Here is a 9,204-nt window from a genome sequence, read left to right on the forward strand (position 1 = left end):
CTTTCCTTGTTCCAAAGAGTGGATCACTTCATGGACAATCATAATAGAATCCAGGATTTTTCACCCTTGGATAAAACTAAATTGTTGAGGAGCTATAATGGAGGGGAGAACCTTGATGATCCTAAAAGCCAACACTTTTGAAATAATCTATAGAAAGAGTTACATAGGCTAATAGGTATAAATTGGTCCATAGACTCTTCCCTTTCCACTTTTGGGATTAGCACTAGGAAAGTGGCATTAAACTTTTTAAGAAGACTTCTAGCTCCAAAGATTTCTAGCTGATCATGTTCCACCAAATTGGGGTCTTTTGTAAGAAGATAAGTAAAGAAAAAAATATCCTCACTAGTTATTTAATTTTCTTCATCCAAAACCACTTCTCCCTTCTTGATGTTGCTAATTATGTTATAAACTTTGTGCTTCAAAGTATAGGTGTGGAAGAACCTAGTATTTCTATCCCCCTCTTTCAACCAAACCACCCTTGACCTCTATTTCCAATAGGCCTCCTCTTGACTAATAATATTGTGAAGCTACAACAAGATATATTTTTGGTCCTCCATCCTCTCATCATTTTAATCCTCATTTTGAATAGAATCCTAAATGATTTATGGGTCCTTCGAGATCTGGGCTTTGGAATCAAAGATATTACCAAAATCTAATTTATTCCACTTTCAAACATTCAACTTAACATTTCTCAGTTCATTACCCACCTTGAACCTAAAAAATCCCTCAATTTGGATATTCTACCACTCTAAGATATATAGAAAAATATTTGAGTGTAAAGTCCACATTTTCTCAAATCTAAAATGGAAATTACATTTGATATCAATAGGGTCTAAAGTGAGAGAAATGGGTAAGTGATCTGAACCATTCCTTGCCATTAACGAAAGATTGCAATTATCAGAAGAAAACTAGTCTAATGAGATAAGAGCCTTGTCCAAATGAACCTGGATGAAATCTCTACCCACTCTTTTATTACACTAGGTGAATAAACCTCCCTAAAGATCAACATCAAGATAGACCAGATCATTGATAAAATCTAAAAGGTCCATCCTACTATCCAAATCTGGAGGCAGACCTCCCTACATTTCATTCTCCCTTAAAGGGGTGTTGAAGTACCCCATAATTATATACATTCCTACTTGGAATCTATATAAAACATTCTTAATTTTAACCCAATAATTCTTCCCACCACTCTTAGTGTTTGGAGCATACACATTGAACAAAAACTATGAATCTTTATTTTTAATATTTTCAATTTGAATGAGGAAAATATTACCTTCACCATAAACAAGTCGAGTCTTAAAGGGATAGGATCTATAGATACTAAGCAATCCTCCCAAAGCTCCTTCCAAATTTGTTGCACATCCTTTCATACTACTAATAAAAGAGATTCTTTTGACTACCTCCTTTCTCATTTTTGTTTCTTGAATAAGGAAAAAATTAGGGCTATGATTGCTTATCATATTTCTGATTACCTCTTGTTTGTGGGCTCCATTTAACCCCTTAATGTTCCAAGATTTGACCTTCATTTCTTATTATCAAGGTAGATCTCTTAGATGGTCCTTTGGCTCCCATCCACTAGATTCCTTCTAGTCTCCTCTTTCCTATTCTGACTATTACTATTCCTTCCAGGAGTCTTAGGTTTTTCTCCAACATCAACCTTCACTTTGCTTCTTGTTGTAGCTAGGGACACTAGAGAAGAATCTCAACTCTTCTTTTTCTTGTAAAAAAATGTTCATTTTCCTTTGCATTCACCAATACATGTTGCAAATAGAGCCTCTATATGAGTAAGTTGTCCTAGTGAAGAGGATCTTACCATTTCCACCACTCTAGGAATCTTCCCAGGAGAGGCAATCCCCATACTAATATTATCACATCCATTTAGTATTAACTCACCTAAGAGAGCTACCTCCCCCTTATCCTCCCTAGCTAGGATCTTGGGAGCATAAGAAATTCCCCTTCCTACTGCTAGTTCAAGACCCTCCTTCCTAGGATGAACCTTTTGGATTACTTAACCTGAGGGGAATGATTGCTTTATATTTTCTAGATCATCTAGCCTAGCCATCATCCTCTGCTTCTCAAATACTAGCCTTTGTGATTCTGCACACAAAGTTTTGGTACCTATTGGTTCTATCCCTAGGACTTCTTTTACCACCAAAGGAGGAGCATCCACTGATTTCTCTTGCTACTTCTCTAGTCTCATTTCTTTGTTAGTAATTCCTTTTAGTTTCCACACTTTCTCTCCCTCTTTAGATCCCAATATTTGTTTTTGACTCTTCTATAAGTGATTTTTTCATTTGCAATTTACATTTTATAGATATCTTGAATTGTTGAAGTTGTTCAAACTTGCTTCTCCCCATTTTAAACTAAAACCTAATCCTAGTATTTGTTGTTGACTATTCTATACTATATGGCTGAATGAAAAAGAATGAGGTTTGCAACATGGGGTTGTGTCCAAGCATGCACCTTTCAAGGTTTTTGTCTTGAAAAGGAAAATTTAGTACTTGTAGATAAAATTATTTACAAAGATTGATGGATAGAATGAATCCCAATTCACTACCTTTATGTAAGAAGATCCTTTAACTAAAAAAACATTCAATCACCTCTTCTATTCTCTAATTTTGACTTAGACAATATAATATACAATATGGGCCTATCTTTTATTAGTGTCCCACCATGAAGTATTGCTAAGGAATATTAATAAGTCATGATTTAATGAATGCTTAATGATTTCCCACAAATAATTAAATTTATATTAGCAATAATTATAGCTTTTTCATCATTTTATTTAAGTAAACATTCAATCCTTTTTATTACCTCAATGTTTTAGACTACTAGGAGAATAGATAATAGACTAGAATTTCTATTTATTTATTTATTTATTGACATGCTGAGAAAAATATAGACATTACACCCTTTGGGAGAGGAAAAGATTTTTCTTTTGATTGATGCACTTTCACATGATGCACATAGTCCAAATCGTCTTGTAAGTTGTAGCTCTTAAGTTGTGTTTCTTGATGCCAAGAATGATGTGGATACATTTTAGTGTGTAGAATCTAGATTCTTGTTAGGGCTTGTTGTTTCATATATTTAAATTCATAATTTATTTTTTTTGTAAATTTTGGAGGATTTACCATATGTACCCTCTTTAATAGAGGATCCTATAGTCACATTTGAAATTGAGTACATACCAAGCAATCTTTATGTTTCAAGAATAGTGATATAGGTAGGTGTCTTACATTGGATTTGTAGACTTTCCATGTGGCAAACACAATTGTATATGTCCTTTTACAAGTAAAATGAAGTTACTTACAGAGAAGATCATAAATTTTAATATTTAAGACAAATAAATTAAATGTATTACATTTTGGAAATATGTATGTCATGTGCATAGAAAACTATGTTTTTCTCTGTATGGAACAACAATAAGGTGCCACCTTTGCAATCTAGTTATTGTTAAGCCTCACTAAATATTTTTAAATAGAAGTAAATAGAACTAGTTTTCATACATAAATTCATTGATGTCGATGGTGGTACTCAGATGTACTTTTAAGATATTTTTTCCTTCTATTGTTGTTCATATGCATGGAGAAGGAAAATTTGAATGGAATATTTAAAGGTAATATTTAGGAGATGATATCTTCTTTATCATGCTTCATATTTCAACTATATAGCTTCTTAGTTATTGGTATTTTGATTTGATAGTCTTTATTATGGCTCATGACTTTAAGTATTTGATACTAAGGTAACTAATCAAGAATCTCCCTAATGAGATTTTTTCTCATGTTACACAATATTAGGATCATAGTATTTGATACCAATGTGATAAACCATCATAAACATGATTTATTTCTCTACAACCCTTTGCTTTTTGACTAGATCTTTGATGCTTTCATAATTCAATGTTTCCTCTAGCTTCCAAATTTCCAATAAATGAACCGAATATGGAAGATTAATTGATTTATAAAAGAATTTTGAAATGTCAATGATTTCAAAGTAGCATTATTTGCAACATAATCTATTACCAGATCTTATTCTTCTTATTTTATGAAGAATATATTATCTTATAGAGTTTCCAAAAGTAGTGAATCTATCATCCATGAACTGTTGTAGATATTTTGTGAAAGTTAATATGAGGTAGGGGTAATGATAAAAATTATTGGATCTCTCTATCAATATCAACACTATAGCTATAATTACTGAAGCAAACATTGGTGAAAAGGACTCCCATAGTTAACATATCCACTATGGATTTTCTAACACTTCTATTTTATGAAAGTTTCTGCAGATACCAACTGCAAGATAAATAGACAAATAATTTTCCAATGGATGAAATATTTTGTGCTACAAATAGATACATTTAAGAGCCACTTGGAAAAGGCTTGTTAATGGGTTTCCAAGGGTTGATCCTTATTGTAAAAGAGAAAAGTGTTTTTCGCTGCTACTAGGGGAGGGGTGGATAAAGATAAATTTTGATGGACTAGCAAGAGGAAACCTTAGTCCATCAAGATGTGGGTGCATAGCACAAGACCATGAGGGAAAAATCTTACCCTTAGCTGAAAAATGACTAAGGGATGGAACCAATAATGTGGTAGAATGTTTAAAGTAGCCAAAGAGGCTCTCACCTTAGGAACTAAGCTTGGTATTAGATCATTGCACTTGAAAGAAGACTCTGAGATCATGGTCTACAAAATAAAGAAAGGGAGAATGGATTCATGGTATCTTGACAAGAACATAAGCATAATTTGTTAGAATATATAATCCACCAATATAACTGAGAAGGGGGGGCAAGGGGGTGAATCAGTTATCCAACCAATATCATAAGTATAAACCTTAATTAACTTTAACCATATGAAAAATATAATGAGAAACTGTAACAAGATACCCATGCACAATAACACTAGATATGTTAACTAGGGAAACCCTTGATTAGAGGGAAAACTCTGATGGGGATGATACCCACAAGATGATGTACTAATATAAATATTCCTTGTTAGAGGATGGACCCTATTAGGAGCCTATAACAAAATTTAGTACATATCAACCCCTATTAGGAGATTCCAACACTATTAGGAGTTGTGAAAGATAGCTTGACCCACTTCCCAAATAGCTTCAAGTGCAAGACCAATAAACCCATTGTCCAAATGATCTTTCTATTATTCCTTGTAGAATAATAGAAATGAATGGTACTTCCTTCCTCTTTCTTTGTTTTGTCAATTAGTCTTTTTCTCCTTCTAATCTTGTCACTAGATCACAAAACTCACATCCAATAATCCCTTGGACCACTTACTCACATTCAATAAACACTATGCTCCTTTTTGCATTTCACACTTCATACACCAATCAAAACATCCATGCTCGTATTACTAACAAGGAAATCTTTTTTCCTTTGTACCATATCTTCAAAATAATTCCTTGAGTCATCCTTGAGGCTTTCCTGATTGATTATAATAAGATAATTAATTAATTACAATTATAATAACACTATCATATCATAGTGTATATAAAACTCCACACATGGAATACTAGGGCTTGTGCATCCACTGACGTTACCATCAAACTATCCTCTATCACTAATTGACCACATATATTATTAAATATTAGATAAGGGATATAATACAAACATCAAAAACTACTTTCTAAGCACTTTGTCTCTATACTACTCTTAGTAAATCAAGTACAACTTCTATATGTCTTCAACTTACATGTTGTGCATTGAACCTCATCATGAGGAAATAGTACCAAACATGTCCATGACCATGCATCACTAGAAAAGAAAACCCTTGTCCATACAACTAAGATCTCTCTCTACTACGATGTGAGTCTTAACAGACTTACAACTATGTTGGCATCAATGAAAAATATAGTCATGAATGAAACGTGTCAATATTCTCCAATTCTTAGGATACTCCCCCAATGTAGTATCATTAACATTCATGCTAATAATCTCCTCCTTTGGAATTGATGGCAACATCAATGAAAAATATCTAAGTTCCATGAATACCAAAACAATATTCTATTGTTTCTTCTATTGTTCTTATCTTCTCAAATCCTCTTCATCGATTGGATTTGAAATTCTCTAGAATAGTGCTATGTTCTTCTTCTTCTTTAGGATCAACAATAGTTTTTCATACTAAAAAACTCAACATACACCAAGGTTCTTCATGCTACATATCTCCCCATAGAGATATTCTTGTTTCTTCTTTACATGAATCTTTCTAAATCTCCCTAATATAGTAGAGACTTCTATGCACTCTCCCCATACATACTTAGAAGATGTTTTTCATACAAATCATCCCCCATTGACATCAATGACAAAGGCCTCATTATGTCAATTTACTACTCAAAGTATTCAACCATCTCAAGTGTCCAAAGATGTTTTTCACAACCAAATACCAAGATTCCTCAATGACTCATTTCATCATAGATAATCCCCCATATAGGAAGCATAAACATTCAATCTAGTCTAAAAATAGTGATTTGTACCATTGGATTGATGCACTTATTGCATCATCTATTGATTTGTACCTTTTAATTACTTAAATGTATCTTTAGGTAAAGGCTTTGTAAAGATATTTTCAATTTTATCTTTAATACTTACATATTCCAATCTAATCTCCTTTTCTATTTCTTTCTCTCTCAACACATGATACTTGATAGATATATGCTTGGTAATAGAATGCAATATAGGATTCTTAGACATACTTAGTATACTTGTGTTATCATAGTAAATGATATGAGGTTCTACAAACTCAATTCTTATATCCTTCAACATGTGTTTCATCCCCATCACTCAATTGTAATTATTTGCTACTATAACATATTCTAGCTCAACTATACTCTAAGAATTACAATCTTGTTTCTTGCTTATCCAATAAAGCAATCTTTCTCCAAGGAAAAATACTCCACCACTGGTGCTTTTTCTTTCATCCATATTGCTTGCCCAATCTGCATCAGTATATGCACATAGAGTGAAATCACTCAACCTTTCATACCAAATTCCATAGTTAGATGTTCCTTTTAAATATTCGAATAACCTATTTGCTGCTGCATAATGATACTCCTTAGGATTAGCTTAAAATCTAGCTACAATCCCAACTAAATTTGCTATATCTCTCAAAGTTTTCCTTAGGAAAAAATTCACCCAAGATCAAAGAACTCCAGCACAATCACAATAGTAGACCATAAAGAGTGTTGGTGTAAATAAGTATTTACTTATTACACTTACTCAAGTTTACTTAGGTTAATGCATTATTTAATTATTTTACATTATTTTATTATTATTTTAGGTGAGACACTTAGGAGTTTGTGTACTCTCATTGAGTTATGCAACTCTAATTATGCACATGGTGTCTACAACATAGGAGTTTGCATCATTCACTGAGTTGTCATGATAACAACATAGTTATTCACATTCCTTATTTAGCACATGTTGTCTACACCACTAATTTGCATGCTACACCATTGTAGGCTTATCCTCACATCATCGCACTTAATCCTATGCTTAATGGAGGAATACGCATATTTGGTGGACATGTGCTTGGTTGTATGACTTATCATGTTGCTAATTTCTATGCATTCTAGAAGCTCTCTTGAGGCCTTTATATATAGGCACTCCTAGTGTACTCTCAAGTTGGCTAAGTGGACATATTGAATGAATATCGTCATTCTAATCATACTCTCTCTATTTTGGTCTACTGTGTGCTTGTGTTGAGTTATTTAGTTCTTGGGTGAATTTTGGCCTAAGCCATATTCTTACATGGTATCAGAGCTGAGAGAGATTCTTGACATGTAGTCGTTCGAGACCGTTCATGCTTCAGCACCTTGACACAAATTTGGAGGATCTGCAAAAATTGGGAGCATCTAGAGCTAGATCTAACCTCACCATTGTGTCTGGAGCAACGATTCAGTGAAGATCGACTATAAATTTGCCTATATTAGGTGAAATTTGATCATTAGGAATTTTTTTTTTGCAAATTGGAACCTAGAAGCCCCAATTTGCAATTCAGGTATGGTCAATTAATTGATCTGATTAAGTCTTTTTCAGATCTGCATTTATTAAATTCTTCGTATTTTAAGAATTATTTTCCCTATCAGGTGTATAGGTAGAGAAATTTTTTTGGGCCAAACTGGGTAGTGACACCTTGGCCTGGCTCTGTGATTGGTTGAATAGTTGGTTTTATTATTGTAGGGTGTATATTTCATTATTTGGCAAGAAGAGCATATTCTTTGTAGACTATAAAGCACAGGGCTGTACTAAGCAAACTGCCCTAAATTTAACAACAATCACATTTTTGGCATGCCCACAATCCACCAGAGAAACCTGAATGACCTTGGCACAAATTTCTCACACGTCAAAACCTATCATAGGCAGATGGGAACCTTTTCCACTATCATGCTCGCTTTATCATTGTTTGGGTAGAGGTTTCATTTTAAAGAGCACATATCATGCAAACCCCACAAATGTGGGATAATTTCACATAACCAATGAATGGCACCCAGTCTCTGATGACTGAATATATTTTTTGGGAACTGCACAACTAATTCGGCATGGTGACAGTTGTTATTTTTTTAACTCCCCCTAGCCACATAGATCGCCATGCAGTCACCACCTATTGGGCAGTGACCTTTGTGCATTCACTAGCTCAGCGACTTGTAATCAAATCTCCTACAGCCATGTGGCCAGTTGCCACATTTGACCCTACACAATTAGCAATCCCGTCAGTCATCTCTATGGATAAGTGGCAATCTTCAGTTGGTTCGCTCTGCCAAATCACATGGTGACTGTGTCGCATATGTAGCAGCCAACTCAGCCCATCTGTACCCACATTATAGTCTAGTTAGCATGACTCTATACAAATAGTTAGTAGCTTCATATGCCCTGTTAACATCACACATTTGCACTATCCATACAATTTGTACAGTACAGAGTGGCACATCATTTGCCACATCAACAAGTCCCCAAAAATATTGCTAACATCATCAGATTCAGTGCATTAAAATTGATGGCTATCTAGACATCATCCCATGGCCAAATACAACTACAGAGATGGTCATATGAATGTCAAATTTAACCCTTTCATTTGCTGATGCAACCCCTCTCCAAATTGATTTTGGTTTTTGCTATCCGACTTCGGGAGGCCATAACTTAGACATCTGGACTCCAATTCAGGTGTGATTTTTTTTGAAATTAGCTAGAATTTT

The sequence above is a fragment of the Cupressus sempervirens genome, chromosome 5 (genome assembly GCF_028749045.1).
Source record: "Cupressus sempervirens isolate cs-2001-9-10 chromosome 5, ASM2874904v1, whole genome shotgun sequence".
NCBI classification, from domain to species: domain Eukaryota; kingdom Viridiplantae; phylum Streptophyta; class Pinopsida; order Cupressales; family Cupressaceae; genus Cupressus; species Cupressus sempervirens.